At 45.4% G+C, this 18323-nt stretch overlaps 1 protein-coding gene across 3 annotated transcripts in view; it reads left to right on the top strand.

Moving 5' to 3' along the window:
* Window positions 1-18323, top strand: part of PLXNC1 (plexin C1) — a 156128-nt gene that overhangs the window by 2091 nt on the left and 135714 nt on the right. The gene's annotated exons all lie outside the window — the stretch shown is intronic.

Below are 18323 nucleotides of genomic sequence, written 5' to 3'. Positions count from 1 at the left end.
GCTGTGGTCTACGGCTCGGGGAGAGGCTGGGCCGGCGGAGGTGGCTTTGTGGGTAAAAAGCCTCACCCTAGAGGGGAGGGCGAGAGAAAGTGTCGGGGGTGCCACAGGCAGTTTCTGGGCTCCAGATTGTCTGACTAGATGGCAGGGCTCGGGGGCACCACCCACCCAGGCAAATGGCAGAGTTTTCCACCCACCATCCCTCACCTCCCCCAGGGTTCCCAGGACAGCCACAGCTTGACTCTTGAAACTGGCGTTTCTTTGACTGGGAAAGAAAGCCGCGGTTCAAGAGGGTCCAGTTGATGGGGATTATGGAGCCATTGTGCACTTCTCCGAGGCTCTTTTCCTTCCAAGGCTGCTGGCACATCAACTCCACATATGGCTCCTGAGAGGGGAGCCTGCTGAGCGCCTCCTTTATAACTGGACAGAAATCAAAGAGCAGAAATTAACGGCTACAGGTGTTGCCATTGTTTTGGTATAAAATGCGTCAGAGAGCAAGGCGAGAAGTCTTCACTTGGAAAAACGTGTTGTGTTGATACATTCGTTGTGTAAGCATAGAGAGGACGTTGGCGCTAAGGTCTATTGAGAAGTGTATGGAATGACACTCCCACCCGCATCCAGGCAGAGCCCATCTTACCAAATATTAGCCTTATTACTCAGAAAGAAAAAAAACAGGTCTTTTGCAAGGCCCCTTAGAATGGTCATTTGCTTCCTCCTCCTTGCTCACTACTTGTGTGCTGGGGCACACGCATAATGCCTTCATTTAGTTACTGTTATAATTATTTTAAAATGTAAATAATGCATAATACTCCCTACATGACTTCATCTGGCTATGCAATTATAAGTTAATATTTAATATCTGTCTTCATGAGATCCTTATGAATTCAAGTTTGGCAAAAACCATTGTCTTTGACTTCTCTGTTGAAAGACTTGAAAGTACCCCCACATAGCACTTAGAGTGCAGCTTCAGGCATACTTGGTCTCTCGGGTTAATGTCGAGACAGCTCGGAGGCCCGCAGCAGGTGATAACAGTGGAAATCCAAGCTCCGCCATCTGACAGCTGTGTAGATGTGTGGAAGCCAAAACATTTCTCTTGACTGCCTTGCTCTACCCATTGAGTCCTAGAGGACTTAGTTCCCTTCCAAACCCAGCAGGCACCGTGAATGCACTCAGAATCCACGTTTTTGGCTCGATCAGGTGTTCCTACTTGCGCTGGGATGAGGGGAAGGAAAAGTCAGAGAGCTGCTTATCCATCTTTGTGCGGGGCACTTCTGGGAGGTGGCTGCCCCTTACAAATCAAGCAAGGGGCAAACACATGCTGCCAAAAATCTGGAATTGGAGAAATAAATAATTAAACTAGGTCCCTCCACAGCATGTCTTGCTGCTGTTGTTTATCGAGAGCTCCCGGTGTGCTCAGAGCTGCAGTTTCTGAAAGACGGGGTCTCTACCCTCTGAGCTTGTCACCCAAGTTAAATAATGTACTCTAGTTCAAACAATAGCTTGTCAGGGCTGCCCAGGTGGGAACTTGGAGTTTTGCCTTTTTAAAAAAAAAAATATATATATATATATATAAATAAATTCCTTGCTGCTCGTATGTATTAAAAAGCCTTAATGGAATTGAATTTCAAGAGAGACTTTGGGGAGGGGGGAAAGGCGGTAGTTTTGGTGAAAAAGCTGACAATTTTATAACCTATTAAATAGGCGGATGAGATAGTTTAACAGATATTTGTTTGATGCCTGTTAGTGCAGGCAGTGCTCTGTGCTGGGCGCCGCTGATTCTGCCATCGAAAGGACAATAGCAGGTGGCAACCCCATTTAATGGGGTTATGAGATCAGTGTGCCCCTAGTTGTCGCTCAGAACAATGATGTCATTTGGGTTGCATTTGTTCTGCATTTTATTTTCAGGTTTTCCATGTGTTTTGGAAAAGGCATGCTGAATTACAAGGCGCCTAAGACAAGAGACGAAACTTGAAAAACCACTCTAGAGGGAGCCTCAGTCAATTCTAACAGTGGTTCCCCCCAGCAGACACAGCATTATAGTAGTAATCCATGGGCAGTGAGGCACAGGCGTAGACTGGCTTGCCTTCCCCTGCTCCCCCTGCGTGACTCTCTTCCTTTCCATCTTCAGTCAGCCGTGGGTAGGAAAGTGACGGGAATGACTGGGTTGTGTTTTCTCATGTCTAGGTTCTCTCCTGATTTCTTGTGAGCTGATTTTCTTGCCTTCAGCTTCTCTCGCTAAGGATTCATTCACGAGATGCTTGTGCAATGATTGTGTCCTCAGCCGTCCACACACTGGGCCATGATTTTTTTCTGTCTTGCCTCCAACTTTGAATCCCCTTTCACAACTATGGCAGGTTAGCTCCAGCCTGCAAATGTGCCCAGGCAGCCTAATTCTGTAGACCGTCTCTAATAATCCTAATCAGTATTTGTATGCAGTTCCTCATATATTACTTCTTTTGAGCCCCTCAGCAAGTCTAAGGTTGCTTCTCTGAGGAACTTTCCCATTTACCCGATGAGGAAGCTTGAGATCACTAAAGCAACTTGCTCAAGATAAATACATGAAGTAAACATCAGAGGCTCCGGCTTAAACCCAGGTCTTGCGGTATCTACTTCTGTATTCATTCCACCACTCTAGTGCTTCTCAAACTTTGCCTTCAAAGTCCCCTAATTAGAGGCAGCAACCAGCTTCCCCTAGGATACACCCCTTGAAGTGTGTTTTAAAACTTGATGTAATTTTTTTTTTCATTCTATTCCGTAACATATCTGTGTGCTTGGATCAACATAAAAATGAATGTTTTAAATTACGTACAAGTTAACTTAACTTCCTCTCATCTCTGAACTCCTGCCACCCTTGGCATACCAATACACTGATAGAAAAGTGTGTGTACCTGAGTTTTGAAGTCTAATTGGTCCAGATTATTTGGCTACTGTGGTTGGATCCTGGGGTTGCTTGTGGTTTAAACATGGTGGCCTCTGTGGACACTGAGGGTAGTGTGTTTTCTTATTGTGTTGGCCAACGAGATGACTCTCTCATTCTATTCCTTGTAGAGAGACACACCCCCTTCCTCCACACTCACGTAATTCCAAAGCCTGACATAAATTATTTGTCATGCAGACAACCACAAAACACTCGCATGCTCTCCAACAGACAGTAACCCAAGATGCTTCTAGCTACTGCGTGCAGAAGTGATGTCCCAGGGCCACTCGGCAGTGCAGCCTTATTGACCTCAAAATCCACAGTCTTCCTGTGATGTTTATTTCCCCTTTAGTTTCTGTTATGATCTTGTCTGGCCACTTTGCAATCTATAGACTAGGTGGTGAATTTTACCCCTATACATATATCTGATATGCAAGCAGGGATTCAAAAAGGCCAACACCCACTTAGAGGGAAAAAGCAGTCATAGCTGCTACTGTTAGATGATTACTATGGCCAGGCTTTGAGCTAAGCACTTCACATGACTTACATTTGGTTGGTTGTAATGCCCCATATAGCAACAACCGTAGTTGTTGCTATAGTTTTACGATGAGATATTGAGACCTGGAGAGCTTTGGTTAATTTCCGTAACTGGTAAATGACAGAGCATTGAGGACCTGAACTTGTAACACACAGCCGTAAACAATTCAGCATCACAGACGTTGGATTGTGGTGTCAATCTTGTCCTCCATGAGGAGGCTAGGCTCTTCCTGCTACTCAGAGATCAGCTGTAAACTGGACTTCAGTTCATTCAGTCACTCAGTCACGTCTGACTCTTTGTGACCCCATGGACTATGGCACGCCAGGCTTCCCTGTCCATCACCAACTCCCAGAGCTTGCTCAAACTCATGTTCATCGAGTCAGTGATACCATCCAACCATCTCATGCTCTGCCGTCCCCTTCTCCTCCTGCCTTCAATCTCTCCCGGCATTAGGGTCTTTTCCAAGGAGTCAGTTCTTCACATCAGGTGGCCAAAGTGTTGAAGTTTCAGCCTCAGCATCAGTCTTGCCAATGAATACTCAGGACTGATTCCCTTTAGGATTGAGTGGTTTTCCTTTAGGATTGACTTAAGCTGGACTTAAGACAGTAGAACAGAGAATTCTTGAGGGAGAACTGGGTTTCTGGATCTGCGTATTTGAGCACCTGAAATTCAGGCTTTGGGAGGGTTGTAGCTCCTCAGTGGTCAGTTTCTAGGTAACACTGGGACTCTCTGTATTCAGACTTATAACAACCTCAGAGAGACGTACAGGACCTTTAAGGACTGCTCTAAGTTTTTGGTTTTCGGACATAAGAACTAGCTCATAAACTCAATCCCGGGATCTCAGCCTGTTAAACCTGGGTTATAGGAACTCTTGTCTTTATTAGCAGCTATAATTAAAATACAAGCCCCAGGAGGTCAGGAACCTTGTAACATTCAACTCTCTGTTGAAGCCAGAGTTCCTAGCATAGTAACTTAAATATTTGTTAAATTAATAAATGAAAGGGGTTGGGGGCTCATGTTGGGGATGTTTTCTGTCCTTAGCAGCCACACTTTCTTGAGTCTGGCCACCTCATGCTCGCTTATGGATGCTGTGCTCTGTTGCTCCATCGGGTCTGACTCTTTGCAACTCCATGGACTACCAGGCTCCTCTGTCCATGGAGTTTTCCAGGCAAGAATACTGTAGTGAGTTGCCATTTCCTCCTCCAGGGGGTCTTCCCAACCCAGGGATTGAACCCTCATCTGTTTCATCTCCTGCACTGACAGGTGGATTCTTTACCACTGAGCCACCTGGGAAGCCTTCATGCCCCCTTAACTATTGTCTTTTTCTTGATGTCTAATGAGTTGGGGCCTCTTTCTTCTCTAGTCTGAGTGTCTCTGACATCCTCCACTCCTCTGGCTTTCCCCAGAAATTCCCATTCTTTGGACTTGCCAGACTTACGGTCTTGCCAACCTGAGCATTAACTTTGACCATAAAAACCCAGCATGGTTGGCACTTCTTTGGTATAATTTAATAATGTGCATGCTCATGCCTTCCAGAGACAAAAAGAGAGGGCTTTGTGCTGTTGGGCAGTGATCCTCAAAGTGTTGTCTCGACCAGCAACAGCATCACCAGGGAACTTACTTGAAATGCAAATTCTTGGGCCCCCACATCAGATTTACTAAATCAGAATCTCAGTAGGGCATGGGATGGGCAGTCTGTGTTTTTAACAATCTCTCCAGGTGACTCTACTATACATTCAGGTTTTAGAACCACAGCTGCAAGGTATCACAGTTTCCCTTGCAGCTCAAACACCTGGGATAAGAACTTGTCCCATTGTTTTCATTGCATTTTACTTCAGGTCATAGAAAGTAACTGACTCATCCCACTCCCCTTATATTCTTATCCTCTTCTAATTGCTCAACAGAAATACCTAGAAAAACTCCCAAAGTCTTACTATTTTTGAGTTTGGCGTCTGAGTCTCAAGAACCTATAAGTCATAGTTTAGTTAGCTCCTTCACCCTTTCACGCAAGAGTCTGTTTGCATTTCATTCCAGGATGTGGGCAGGGGGAGATTTCTAGAGCCTTCCAAGCTGCTGTACACAACCAATTCTACACGCCAGAATTCTAAGGGTCTACTCTTTACAGCATCAATCTTGATACCAATTTCTATTCTAATTAGGCACAGTTGGTTGCATGAAACCAAGCTCTACATAAGTAAGCTCCAACAAGGAGATGGGGAATTTAGTGGATAGGAACATGTGGGATTACATGGAATCCTAGGAAGAGGAGAGGTGCTTGCCTGCACAGACTCTGGATCCAGGTAGACAGGGACCATAGCTGCCATTTCCCAGTTGTGTGACCTTGTGCAAGTTATTTAACCTTTCTGTGCTTGTTTGTCTACCCAGAAGTACTGATCCTTTTTGCTTCATAGGATTTTTGTCTGGATCAATGGCTTAATATGTATAGGATATGAACACGGAGAAGGCAATGGCACCCCACTCCAGTACTCTTGCCTGGAAAATCCCATGGATGGAGGAGCCTGGTGGGCTGCAGTCCATGGGGTCGCGAAGAGTCGGACACAACTGAACCACTTCACTTTCACTTTTCACTTTCATGCGTTGGAGAAGGAAATGGCAACCCACTCCAGTGTTCTTGCCTGGAGAATCCCAGGGACGGGGGAGCCTGGTAGGCTGCCATCCATGGGGTCACACAGAGTCGGACACGACTGAAGTGACTTAGCAGCAGCAGCGTGAACACTACCTGACCTAGAGTAAACACTGTGTATGTATGTACTTCATCACTGTCGTGATTTTTAGTAGTAATAGGCTGGGGCTCTCTGATGTGGGGGGCGGTGGGCTTCCCAGATGGCACTAATGGTAAAGAACCCACCTGCCAATGAAGGAGACCATAAGAGACTCAGGTTCGACCCTTGGGTCAGGAAGATCCCCTGGAGAAGGGCATGGCAACCCCTTCCAGTATTTTTGCCTGGAGAATCCCAGGGACAGAGGAGCCTGGAGGGCTACAGCCCATGGGGTTGTACAGAGTCTGACACAGCTGAGCAACTTAGCATGATGTGGAGTGGGAAGAAGCTTCCGCAGTCAGAGCAGCGGAAAGGTGCTCAGCAGCAGAAAGTGTGAAGGATCCTCATTCAAAGGTTTCATTGTCAGCCTGACAGGGTGGCGGCTTCCCTCAGTCCTGCTGCCAAATGACCACCTCGGCTTCCTCGAATATCTGTCCCTCTCCCTGTCCACCTGAATGTGCCTCAGCCTGACCTGATCCCCACTCTGTCTCCCAATAGCTTAACCTTCTGCATCAGCTACCAACTGGCAACAGCTTTCTATATTATTTAGTTCAAATGACCAGGAAATAGAGAGAATGGGGTCCAACCCATCCTTTGACTCCACATTATGAGCCCAAGTTCAGGGTAGGGGTTTGTTGCCATTGGGACAAGTACTGAGTCCTGGTGTGGTCAGAAGAAGGAAGACCATCAGATGATGACCCCCAGTAGGTGGTGTAGGCAGGTTGCCTCGGAATGGAAAGGTAGGAGACCCACACCATGGTTACCACGTTGACTACAGCAGCATGGAACCATCTCTGCCTCCCTTCAGGCTTCTCCATGACCCACCTCTGCCTTCCCTGAGGTAGGCACCTACGAGGTGGCACCTAGCTGAAGATCACTGAGGGCTGCTCTGAGGACCCCCACAGTCTGCTGGGGGACAGTTTGTAGGCATCCTGGATCTAACCTGTTTGTGGTAGCAGGGGCATGGTGAAAAAAGTCACTGAGCTAAGTGTTAGTTGCTCAGTCGTGTCTGACTCTTAGGGATTCTCCAGGCAAGAATACTGGAGTGGATTGCATTTCCTTCTCCAGGGGATCTTCCTGACCCAGGGACCAAACCCAGGTCTCTTGCATTGCAAGCAGATTCTTTACCATCGGAACCACTAGGGAGGCCTCCTAGCGGCATGGTAGTGGTTAAGATTTTTTATCAGTTATGCTCATAGTTTTTGTTAGCGTTTTCATCAAGATGGAAAATTAATACTAATTTATATACTGTCAGAAAACCAAAGAGAATTGTGATTTGTTTTACAGTTTCTATAGTTGATGGGTTTGACTGTCTGATCAATAGTTACACTTAGTGTCTCCTCAGAGGAGTCACAAAGGGGATTTGACCCCAGTAATCCCCACTCCACTACTCTGGCCAGTGCGTTTCTGCAGAAGTCAGCAAACATTTTCTGTAAAGATTGTCAATATCGTAGGCTTTGCAGGCCAGGTGCAGTCTCTGCTGCAATTGCTCGACTGCCAGTGAAGTGTGACAGCAACCATAGACAATGCATAAATGAACACTCGTGGTGATGTTCCAATAAAACTTTATGGACACGGAAATTTGAATTTCATGTATAATTTTCACTTGTCATAAAATATTATTCTTTAGATTGTTTCAGCCATTAAAAAATGTAAAAACTATTCTTGGCTTGGGAGGGGGGCGCATTGCAAAAAGCAGGCAGCTTGCTGGATTTGGTCCACAGCTGGTAGTTTACCCACCCCTGCTGTCATGGAAAGGGTGAGAGTGGAACAAACCTTCACGTTGCCCTAAGACAGCTATGAAATTCAGTAAAAAGGTGATGTGGCAACCCCACGAAGGAGCGTCAAACTCAGCGTGGGAGGAACCTGGGAGGCTTTAGAGAGGTGATACTGGAGCTGTGTCTTGAAGCCAAGCTTAAGAGGCAGAAAGGGAGTTCCAGAGAGAAGGCACAGCTTGTGCACAAGCGGGAAGTTGAATAAGCCTGTGAACCGCAGGTAGCTCACCCTGGCTGGGGAGTGTCCAGAAATGAGCATGCAGGGCCAGATGGCGAAGGGTTTAATGAGACTGGCCAAGATGACTGGATTTTATCCTGATGGTCAGTTGTCTTCAGGCTTTAAAAACCAGGTTTCTAAATCTTAAACCAGAAGCTCAGTGTGAGAAAAAGGCTAACAAATCATCTTTGACCTGCTGTTCTGGGTGAGGCCATTGCCAAGCGCTGAGACTCAGGGTGAAGTGGGGGTGTGGGGGAGACTCCCGGAATCCTGCAACTCAGCCTCCCCCAGCCCTTGCTGGTCCCTGCAGCATCTCAAAGGAACTTCTAGGACTCTGCTGAGCAGGGTGGAAAAGCTGTGGCTGTTGGAGGACTAAAGCAGGGCTCTAAGTAGATGTGATCTGATTGTGTTTTAGTGCAATCATTCAGAAGAATGAATGAGGTGAGACGAGAGGCAAAACTGCTGATTAGAAGGACAGTCACTAGTTCAATCAAATACTTCTTGAGTCCGTACTCTGTGTGAAGCACTGTGTGAAATATTTCTATCAGTGATGAATAGAGTAGACAATAAATAGGCAGAAAATAAAGAGCTTCTTTTTGCAGTAAAATGATAGCCCTTCTAAAGCATTTACTTTGCACCAAGTGTTGTTCTAAGTAAGCACTTTACCAATATTAACTCATTTAACCCTCACCCCAGCCTTGTGAGATGGGTAGTGTGATTTCCATTTTACAGATGAGGAAACTGAGGCCCAGGCTGAGACTGGGGCTACGTGAAGGAAAAAGCTGAGGATGTAATAGAGCCATGTTATTTGAGCTGTTGGGGAAAGTTCTCTTTAAGGAAGTTAAGTCAACCCCAGGAAGATGAGAAAGGATAGTTGTAGGCGTCTCCCATGGGGAGTGGGGAGCAGTGCAAGGCTTCAAAAGGGGAAATGACTTGGTCATTTTGAAGAACAAAAGGCTAGTGTGGTTGGTTTAGGGAGGTGGAGGGGGGAGAGTGTTGGGGAAGAAAGCAGTAGCCGACCCCGTAGGCCTGGCAGGCTGTGGGAAGGAGGTTATATATTTTTTTTTTTCCTCAAAGCTTAGAAGAGCCTTTGAAGGGAAGTGAAATGACTGGATTTGAATTCCTAAATAATGGCTGCCCTGTGAGTCATGGATGAGAGATTGGCCCCAAAAGAGGCAAGAGGGTCCTTTATCAGTCCAGGCGAGAAATGATGTCACCTTGGTCTAGAGTGGTGGCCACAATGAAAGTGCAGGGAGACAGATGGATCACGTGGGTTGCAGTAATCCAGGTGAGCCTGGTGGAGACCTGAACTGAGGTGGCAGTGTAGGCGAAGACAAGGGATCAACTGAAATAGCTTTTTAAGATATTGAATTGAGAGGTACTGGTGACCAGTTAGTTTAATTGTCATAGATTTTAGATATCTTTGAGACCTCCTTGCCAGAGAGGACAACTAAACATTCAGTTGGCCATGAAGTGAGGCCCACTCTGTCAGCCTCTAATGGAGAGCCTGCTGTGTGCCAGGCTCTGTGTTGGGCTCAATGTGGCGATGGTGCCAATGGGGAGTAGCCAGGGGTGTCTCATCTGTGCTTCCTAGGCATCGAGAATGCCACCTAATGCACAGTGGGCCCTCAATAAATATTTGAACTGAAAAGAAGGTTCCATCTGATGTAGAAGATGTGATTACAGCTTATAGAGGTAAGAGCTTCCAAGAGAAGCCCAGGACCCTGGAGCTGTGTTTATAGGAAGAATAAAAGCCAGGTAGCCAAGAGGGAAGGGCATTTCTCTGTGACTCCCTCACCAGTGAGGCCCGATTCCTGGTCTTTCCCTCCAGCCTGGTCTTGGAAGCGTCCATTTGAGAAGCATGTCCTCTAACCCATCAACTGTTCCTAATTACTCTGCACTGACATCCTCCTGAGGCCCCTTTTCCATCAGTGATCAATTTCAGAAATTGGATTCCAAGTGCTGGTCCTTGCTTGTCTGAGGCTTCCGCAGGCCTGGGACACCCAGAGCAGCTGGTAGCTGTAGGTAACACCCAGCCTCAGTCTCCTGGGCTTAGCAACATCTCTGTGCCCCTCCATACAGAGGTCCTCACCCCGTGGAGCCCTTGTGCTGTGGACCTCTGGGGAAGCCTCATGGTTTTAAACACATGAAAAAAGAGAGAGCTGCAAAATGAACCAATTATATTGATCTACAGATATATCCAAATGTTTTTTTTCCAATTTGAGATAGAGTAATATATCTTAACACATTAAATAGCGGGACCTAACAGCAGTAACTACCATCATTTCCAAGCAGAGATAAGCACAAATGATATTTTGAGATACCTGCAACAACTATAAAATGATGTGAAAATATCTGATTTCTTTTGATGACAAAGTCACAGGTTCAGTTAATATGACTGTGGCCTGCATTAATAATTAAAGGAAATACTAAATTTTTGTCAGAGTTCACAATACAGGATTTTTTCTTTCTCATCCAGTTTCATGAATTCCCTGAATTCTTTGCAGGAACTGGATGTGAGTGGAGCCCATAGTCCAGACACTCGTTCTATTACTATGTGTATCAGAAAACCAATGGCAAAATGTTGCATTTTGTTTTAGAATTCATTTGATTGGCTTATTTTGACAGTAGGGGGTTTAATCCCATCTGTATTTTACAGGTCAAGCACCTGGCCAAGAGCCAAAAGCTTCATAAATGGACTGGATGGAGCAGGTGGGTGTGTGGAGAAGCCTCAGAAAGGTTAAATGACTGCTTAGAGACAGCTCATAAGTAATAGAGCTTGAACTTAAACCCGTGTGTTTTTTTTTTTTTTACCCTGAATCTCCTCTTCTTTCTACTTATCCATACTGCTACTATGTTATTTCTAAAGTTAGCCCAATGTTCATGAATTATGCTGTTCTAATCATGGGGAAAGAACAGTGCTGTTATTCTTTGCTTTGGTGAGAGGATACCAAAATACTTAAATGTATTTTGTTTAGCTCTTAGAGCCTCATTTTCAGTACACCAAGTCTGTAGACTGTCTATAGACAGAGATGGCAAAAGACCCAGAAACTCTCTTCCAAGCATTAATGAACTATGGATATGAATGTATCGGATGGGCCAAAAAGTTCATTCAGGTTTTTCCTGTTACAAGAAAACTTGACGAACTTTTTGACCAACCCAATACATGGAAGCAGGTGATGTGGGGTAGTTTGGTGTTTCCCCAGGCAGAACCAAGGCCCAGTGCTTGCAGGGAACAAATTTTGCCTCAATAGGAGAACTTTGTAATGATTAGACCTATTTAGCAATGTGCCAGGGTTGTCTGGCTAGATATTGACTGAAAGCATTCAAACATTGGTCCATGTACTTATTTATTCATTCAATAAATGTTTATTGACAGCTTGCTACATGCTAGATGCTGAGGTATATGCTGCATTCAGAGTGTACAGTAAGATAAGCTATTGTAGAGCTTAGAGTCTACTGGGAGACAGACATTGAATTTAAAAATTTAATTATTTTCAACAAAACGAATGGAATGTTAAAATTCAAAATAGCAACTGGCATAGGGATAGGAAGATCTATAGTCATGTGACCATAAAGAGGTGACATTGAATTTGAAATCTGAAAGTTGTTTTTCAAAAAAACCAGCCTGCGAGAAATGAAGAGAGGGGAACTAGAAGAAATAGCATGTGCAAAGGCCCTGAGGCAGAAAGATGGGGACATGTTAAAGTGTCTGAAGGAAGGACACTGGGGGAACTGAAGCAGAGTGAAGGAAAAGAGTGATATGACAAGGGTTGAGTTTTAAGAAGTAACAGGTGGGCCCTGGGGAGGCATTTGGATTTAATTATAAATGTGATGGTAAGCCACTGAAGAATTTTAGGCAACGAAGTAACAGCCTATTTTATATTTTAGAGGATCACTCTGACTACTGGATAGAAAATAAATTATAGGTTGAAAGAGAGAGACCAGGAGGCTCTTACAGTAGATGAGGAGGGAGATGATGGGTAGGGACCATGGAGATGGAGAAAAAGTGAAAGTGAAGTCGCTCAGTCGTGTCCGACTCTTTGCGACCCTGTGGACTGTAGAGTACCAGGCTCCTCCGTCCATGGGATTCTCCAGGCAAGAATACTGGAGTGGGTTGCAATTTAAGATAGACTTAAGACTGGGAGATTCAGCTGAGATTTTCATGTATTGGGTGTGGAGAGTGATGAAGGGGACCTGAGGGTGGATGGTGGTGCCATTCACCATGATGGAGAGGAGGAGGAGGAGGAAGGTTGGAAGGAAGAAGTGTCCGAATAACCATTTTGCAGCAACTCCGAAACCTTATGATAGATTCCATTGGTTCTCAAAGAAGATGATGCCACTTATTTAGGGGGTATTTAGCAATTTGGGAGAGGGAGCTTTTGCAGTAGTTTTGCAGTAGTCAAAATGAGGAGTGAGGGCAGTACTGGTATAACATGAAAGAAAGAAAGTGAAAGTGAAGTCGCTCAGTCGTGTCCGACTCTTTGCAACCCCATGGACACCAGGCTCCTCCGTCCATGGGATTTTCTAGGCAAAAGTACTGGAGTGGGTTGCCATAACATGGGCAGGTGTCAAAAATCCCACATCATGGAGGCCAGCCCCCATAGTGAAGAAATAGCCTGTTTAGAATGCCTGTAGCTTCCTTATGGAAAACGTTGTTGGATTGTCTCTCTTCCAACTCTAAGAATCTCGGAAAATGCATTTGTTTGCACTGTCAGCCATTCAGAAACTTTCATGAATTGTTTGAGTCAGGTTGTCTTTTCATAGATAATTGACTGAAAGTAGTCACATGGAAACGAGATTTAGATGGGGGATGGTGCACAAAACAAGAATAAAGAAGGATAAACCTGGGGTAGTGAAACTTTGGCCGTAGGTAGGGCTGGAGCCTGGAGAAGGCAATGGCACCCCACTCCAGTACTCTTGCCTGGAAAATCCCATGGACGGAGGAGCCTGGTAGGCTGCAGTCCATGGGGTCGCTAAGAGTCGGACACGACTGAGCGACTTCACTTTCACTTTTCACTTTCATGCATTGGAGAAGGAAATGGCAACCCACTCCAGTGTTCTTGCCTAGAGAATCTCAGGGACAGGGGAGCCTGGTGGGCTGCTGTCTATGGGGTCGCACAGAGTCGGACGCAACTGAAGCGACTTAGCAGCAGCAGCAGCAGGGCTGGAGCCTGGTGGCTCAGATGGTAAAGAACCTGCCTGCAATGCAGGAAACCTGGGTTAAATCCCTAGGTCAGGAAGATCCTTGGGAGAAGGGAATGGCAACCCAAACCTGTATTCTTGCCTGGAGAGGAGCCTGGTGGGCTACAGTCCATGTGGTCGCAAAGAGTTGAATACAACTGAGTGACTAACACTACAAGGGCTGCAGGGCTGGAGGACTCTGGGCCCTTAGAGAGACTGAAGCAGGTGGATATGAAATATCCAAGTGTGTCCCTAAACGTCCCTTCTGTATTCCTCCTGCACACTTTGAACTTTTCCTTTGGATCCTTTGAGTTCAAAAGTAAATTCTTCTTTCAGATGACCAGTCAGTCACTCAGTCATGTCCAACTCTTTGCCACCCCATGGACTGCAGCACACCAGGATTCCCTGTCCATCATCAACTCCCGGAGCTTGCTCAAACTCACATCCATTCAGTCGGTGATGCTATCCACCCATCTCATCCACTGTCATCCCCTTCTCTTGCCGTCGATCTTTCCTAGCATCAGGGTCTTTTCCAATGAGTCCGTTCTTCACATTAGGTGGTCAGAGTATTGGAACTTCTTCATCAGTCCTTCCAATGAATATTCAGGACTGATCTCCTTTAGGATGGACTGGTTGGATCTCCTTGCAGTCCAAGGGACTCTCAAGAGTCTTCTCCAACACCACAGTTCAAAAGCATCACTTCTTTGGTGCTCAGCTTTCTTTATGGTCTAACTCTCACATCCATACATGACTACTGGAAAAACCATAGCTTTGACTAGATGGACTTTTGTTGGCAAAGTAATGTCTATGCTTTTTAATATGCTGTTTAGGTTTGTCATAGCTTTTCTTCCAAGGATCAAACGTCTTTTAATTTCATGGCTGCAGTCACCATCTGAAGTGATTTTGGAGCCCAGAAAAATAAAGTCTCTCACTGTTTCCATTGCTTCCCCATCTATTTGTCATGAAGTGGTGGGACCAGATGTCATGATCTTAGTTTCTGAATGTTGAGTTTTAAGCCAGCTTTTTCACTCTCCTCTTTCACTTTCATCAAGAGGTTCTTAAGTTCCTCTTCTCTTTCTGCCATGAGGGTGGTGTCATCTGCCTATCTGAGGTTACTGATATTTCTCCCTGCAATCTTGATTCCAGCTTGTGCTTCATCCAGCCCAGCATTTCTCATGATGTACTCTGCGTATAAGTTAAATAAGCAGGGTGACAATATACAGCCTTGACGGACTCCTTTCCCAATTTGGAACCAGTCTGTGGTTCCATGTCTGGTTCTGTTGTTTCTTGACCTGCATACAGATTTCTCAGGAGGCAGGTCACGTGGTCTGGTATTCCCATCTCTTGAAGAATTTTCCATAGTTTGTTGTGATCCACACAGTCAGAGGCTTTGACGTAGTCAATAAAGCAGAAGTAGATGTTTTTTTCTGGAACTCTCTTGCTTTTTTGATGATCCAGCAGATGTTGGCAATTTGATCTCTGGTTCTTCTGCCTTTTCTAAATTCAGCTTCAATATCTGGAATTTCTCGGTTCACATACTGTTGAAGCCTCACGTGGAGAATTTTGAACATTAATTTGCTAATGTGTGAGATGAGTGCAATTGTGCAGTAGTTTGAGCATTCTTTGGCATTGCCTTTTTTGGGATTGGAATGAAAACTAACCTTTTCCAGCCCTGTGGCCACTGCTGAGTTTTCCAAATTTGCTGGCATATTGAGTGCAGCATTTTAACAGCATCATCTTTTAGGATTTGAAATAGCTCAGCTGGAATTCTGTCACCTCCACTAGCTCTCTAAAGAGCCTCTTGATGAAGGTGAAAGAAGAGAGTGAAAAAGCTGGCTTAAAACTCACTATCTAACATAGGTAAATAGTTGTTCTTTCCATTCTTTAATTTGATGAACTTAGTTTTCCAGTTGTTTTCACACGATTTAATTTGGGCTTCACAACAATGCTAATAGGCAGGACATGTATATTATTGTGTCCATTTGACAGATTCAGTTGTTGCGGTTTAGGGGCTTGCCCAAATCAAGCAGCAGGTCAGAGATGGAGCGGGGCCAGATCTTGGGCAATGGGCTCCTGCTGAGGTTTCCTAACTGCAAGTGGGCCCCTGGGTAAATAATGATGAAGAAACTGCTTCAGGTGAGTGTATGCCAATGAGGAGCAAAGTACAATATTTACTGCCAGAGAGGCATTAGGCTTCCCAGGTGTGGCTCAGCAGTGAAGAATCTGCCTGCCAATGCAGGAGACGCAGGAGACATGTGTTCGATCCCTGGGTCAGGAACATTCTTGGAGGAGGGAATGGCAACCCACTCCAGTATTCTTGCTTGGAGAATCCCATGGACAGAGGAGGCTGGTGGGCTACAGTCCATAGGATCGCAAAAGAGTCAGACACGACTGAGCATCTGAGGAGAAGAAGTTCCTAGACATCCAGTTGTTTCTTTGCCCTGGCCCCATAGGGAAAAACCAAAATAAGAGAATCTTTTCAGCACTGTGGGGATTAAAGACTTGACTTTTTCTGTTTCCCCAACAGTTGAGAGACCACGTTTGAGTGCATTTCCTCCAGCTGTTCCCATAATAACTGCAGCAGGGCTGTGAGCATCCCACGTGATTCTCACTGAGTCAGATCATCTTCCACGTGGTAGGGGCGGGGCCCCGAGGTACTCAAGTCCAGAGTGTGCTGTTCACATCCTAGAAGACAGGCTCGTGTCCCCTGGAGTTGGGCAGTGCACACTGGAGGATGTTTATGGTCCTTGAAAGATTATACGAAGGAGCTACAAGGTCAAGCTGTTTCCCTCATGATATGCCCAGTATTTCCTGAATATGCTCACACATACATTCCTTCCCAGTAGCCTTTGTCCCACTTTGGTGTGTCAAGCCCAGGCACTCTCTTTTTCAGCCCAAACATCATTTGAGACAAACCGAAAAAGGTTTCCCTCTGAGAGCAGGCTCAAGTGTAGGCGGGATGTGTGGTTAGACATGGCACGAAGGAGACGCAGAATGACAACTCTGAGGGAACCAAGAAAGCCCAAAGGGGAGACAAGGTTTAGAGCTAAATCAAGATTGGATTTTGTCATGAAAAGCAGAACTGGCAAAAGCATCATTACAAGGCATTAACCTTGTTACACACAGAAGAACAAGCAGAGGCTGGGATTCAGAAATAAATTACACATAATAAACTAGACAGAATAGGCCGCAACATTAGCGATTATGCCCTAAGGGGGAGAGAAGGGCAAGATAGAAAATAGACAAAAAAAAAAAAACACAGAAGTGAAAATTATCTCTGGACACGGGGGAGGGCCACAGCATTATTTCACCCCTTTTTCTACTTGACTCCCCAGGTATTAATTCCACTTTTGTGAGCAGGTTTCTCTGGAGTCTGTCTTTTGTTTTCATTTGCTGAAATGAGCAAAAGAAAGCCATTCAGAGGGTTCTTTTTCCCATTCACAGGGACCTGTCCATTTCTGTGTGTTTCCAACACAAAAGAATCCATTTCCATTCAGCACGAGCAGCCCTTCAAGTTTACATGAAGTCCAAGCCCTCTTTTTCCTATTTTCTTCCAGACTCGCTGTTGTAATTGGCTGCACAGTCCTGACTATGGCCAGGGTTCTCCAGGGTGAGAGGATAACACTCGAGCAGTTCTGAGCCCTCGTGGCTGAGAAACACCTAGAGTCTAGTGCTGTGTCCAACAGTCATGGCTCTCATTTCTTACAGGGACTTCCTTTGGGTTATAAGTAACAGAAGACCCAATCAAATAGCAGCTTAAACCATGACATCTATTGTTAGGAAAAAGCTTAAAGGTTGGAAGTGTGCTCAGTGGTGTCCTCAAGAATCGAGTCTCTCTTACTCTTCCCCTGCACCAATCTGCTGGTTTTCATCTCCCATCTTGAATTCATGGAAGCAAAACGGCTGCCACCTCTCTGCATGGATAGCCTCACATCAAAGTCCAAAGGGAGGAAGTGTGGAAAGAGGAGCAAAGGGCTTTCCTCAAGAGTCTTCTCTTAGCAAGGAGGAAGCTCATTCCTGGAAGTGCCCCTGGTGGATTTCTGGCATCTCACTGGTCCAGGCTGGACCGCATGGCCACCTCTAGCTCTAAGGGGTAGGAATGTGAGTAACCAGGCAACGGAGAATGAGATAACCATGAAGCTTGGGCCAATCATAGCTTTCCCAGGCTTGGGTTTATTGTGACCCGAACAAAACTAGGCTTTATGGCAAAGAAGGAGATGGGCTTAACTGCCACGGGCATGGCAGAAACTGTTTTGTGTTTTAAATAAAATAATGATAGCAGACATGGGTCATAAGTTATCAAATGCCAGATTTTACTCAGTTTCCTGAGACTTGCATCCTAACTCATTCAGTCCTGTGAAAAGTCCATGGCACAAATGCCTCTTAATCATCACTTCTGCTGTATAGAGGAGGAAATTGAATCACAGAGAGGCTACATAATGTGTACAAAATTACTTAGAAAGTGACAGAGCCATGATTGAAAGCCTGAAAGTCTGTCTCACCACCCTGCAGGAATCCTTATTCGTTGGAGTATTATAAAATACTCCACGAAAACACAGTAAATGCATGTTTCTGCTTCTCTGGTGGCTTGGTCAGTGAAGAATCTGCCTGTCAATGCAGGAGACATGGGTTCAGCCCTGGGTCAGGAAGATCCCCTGGAGATGGAAATGGCTACCCACTCCAGTTCTTGCCTGGGGATCCCATGGGCAGGAACCTGGTAGGCTCCAGTCCATAGGGTCGCACAGAGTCAGACATGACTTAGCAACTAATTGCCACCAATAATAATAGCAGCTAGCATGTATTAACGTGTTATTACAGTCATTATTCTCTCTCCTTCATAACTACCCTACCAATCAGGCACCATTGGTCTTATTCACAGCTGAGAAAACCAGTTCCCAGCAGTATTCCATAAATT

This window comes from Bos mutus, chromosome 5 (assembly GCF_027580195.1).
Source record: "Bos mutus isolate GX-2022 chromosome 5, NWIPB_WYAK_1.1, whole genome shotgun sequence".
Taxonomy (NCBI): domain Eukaryota; kingdom Metazoa; phylum Chordata; class Mammalia; order Artiodactyla; family Bovidae; genus Bos; species Bos mutus.
This window is presented reverse-complemented; position numbering and strand designations above follow the sequence as displayed.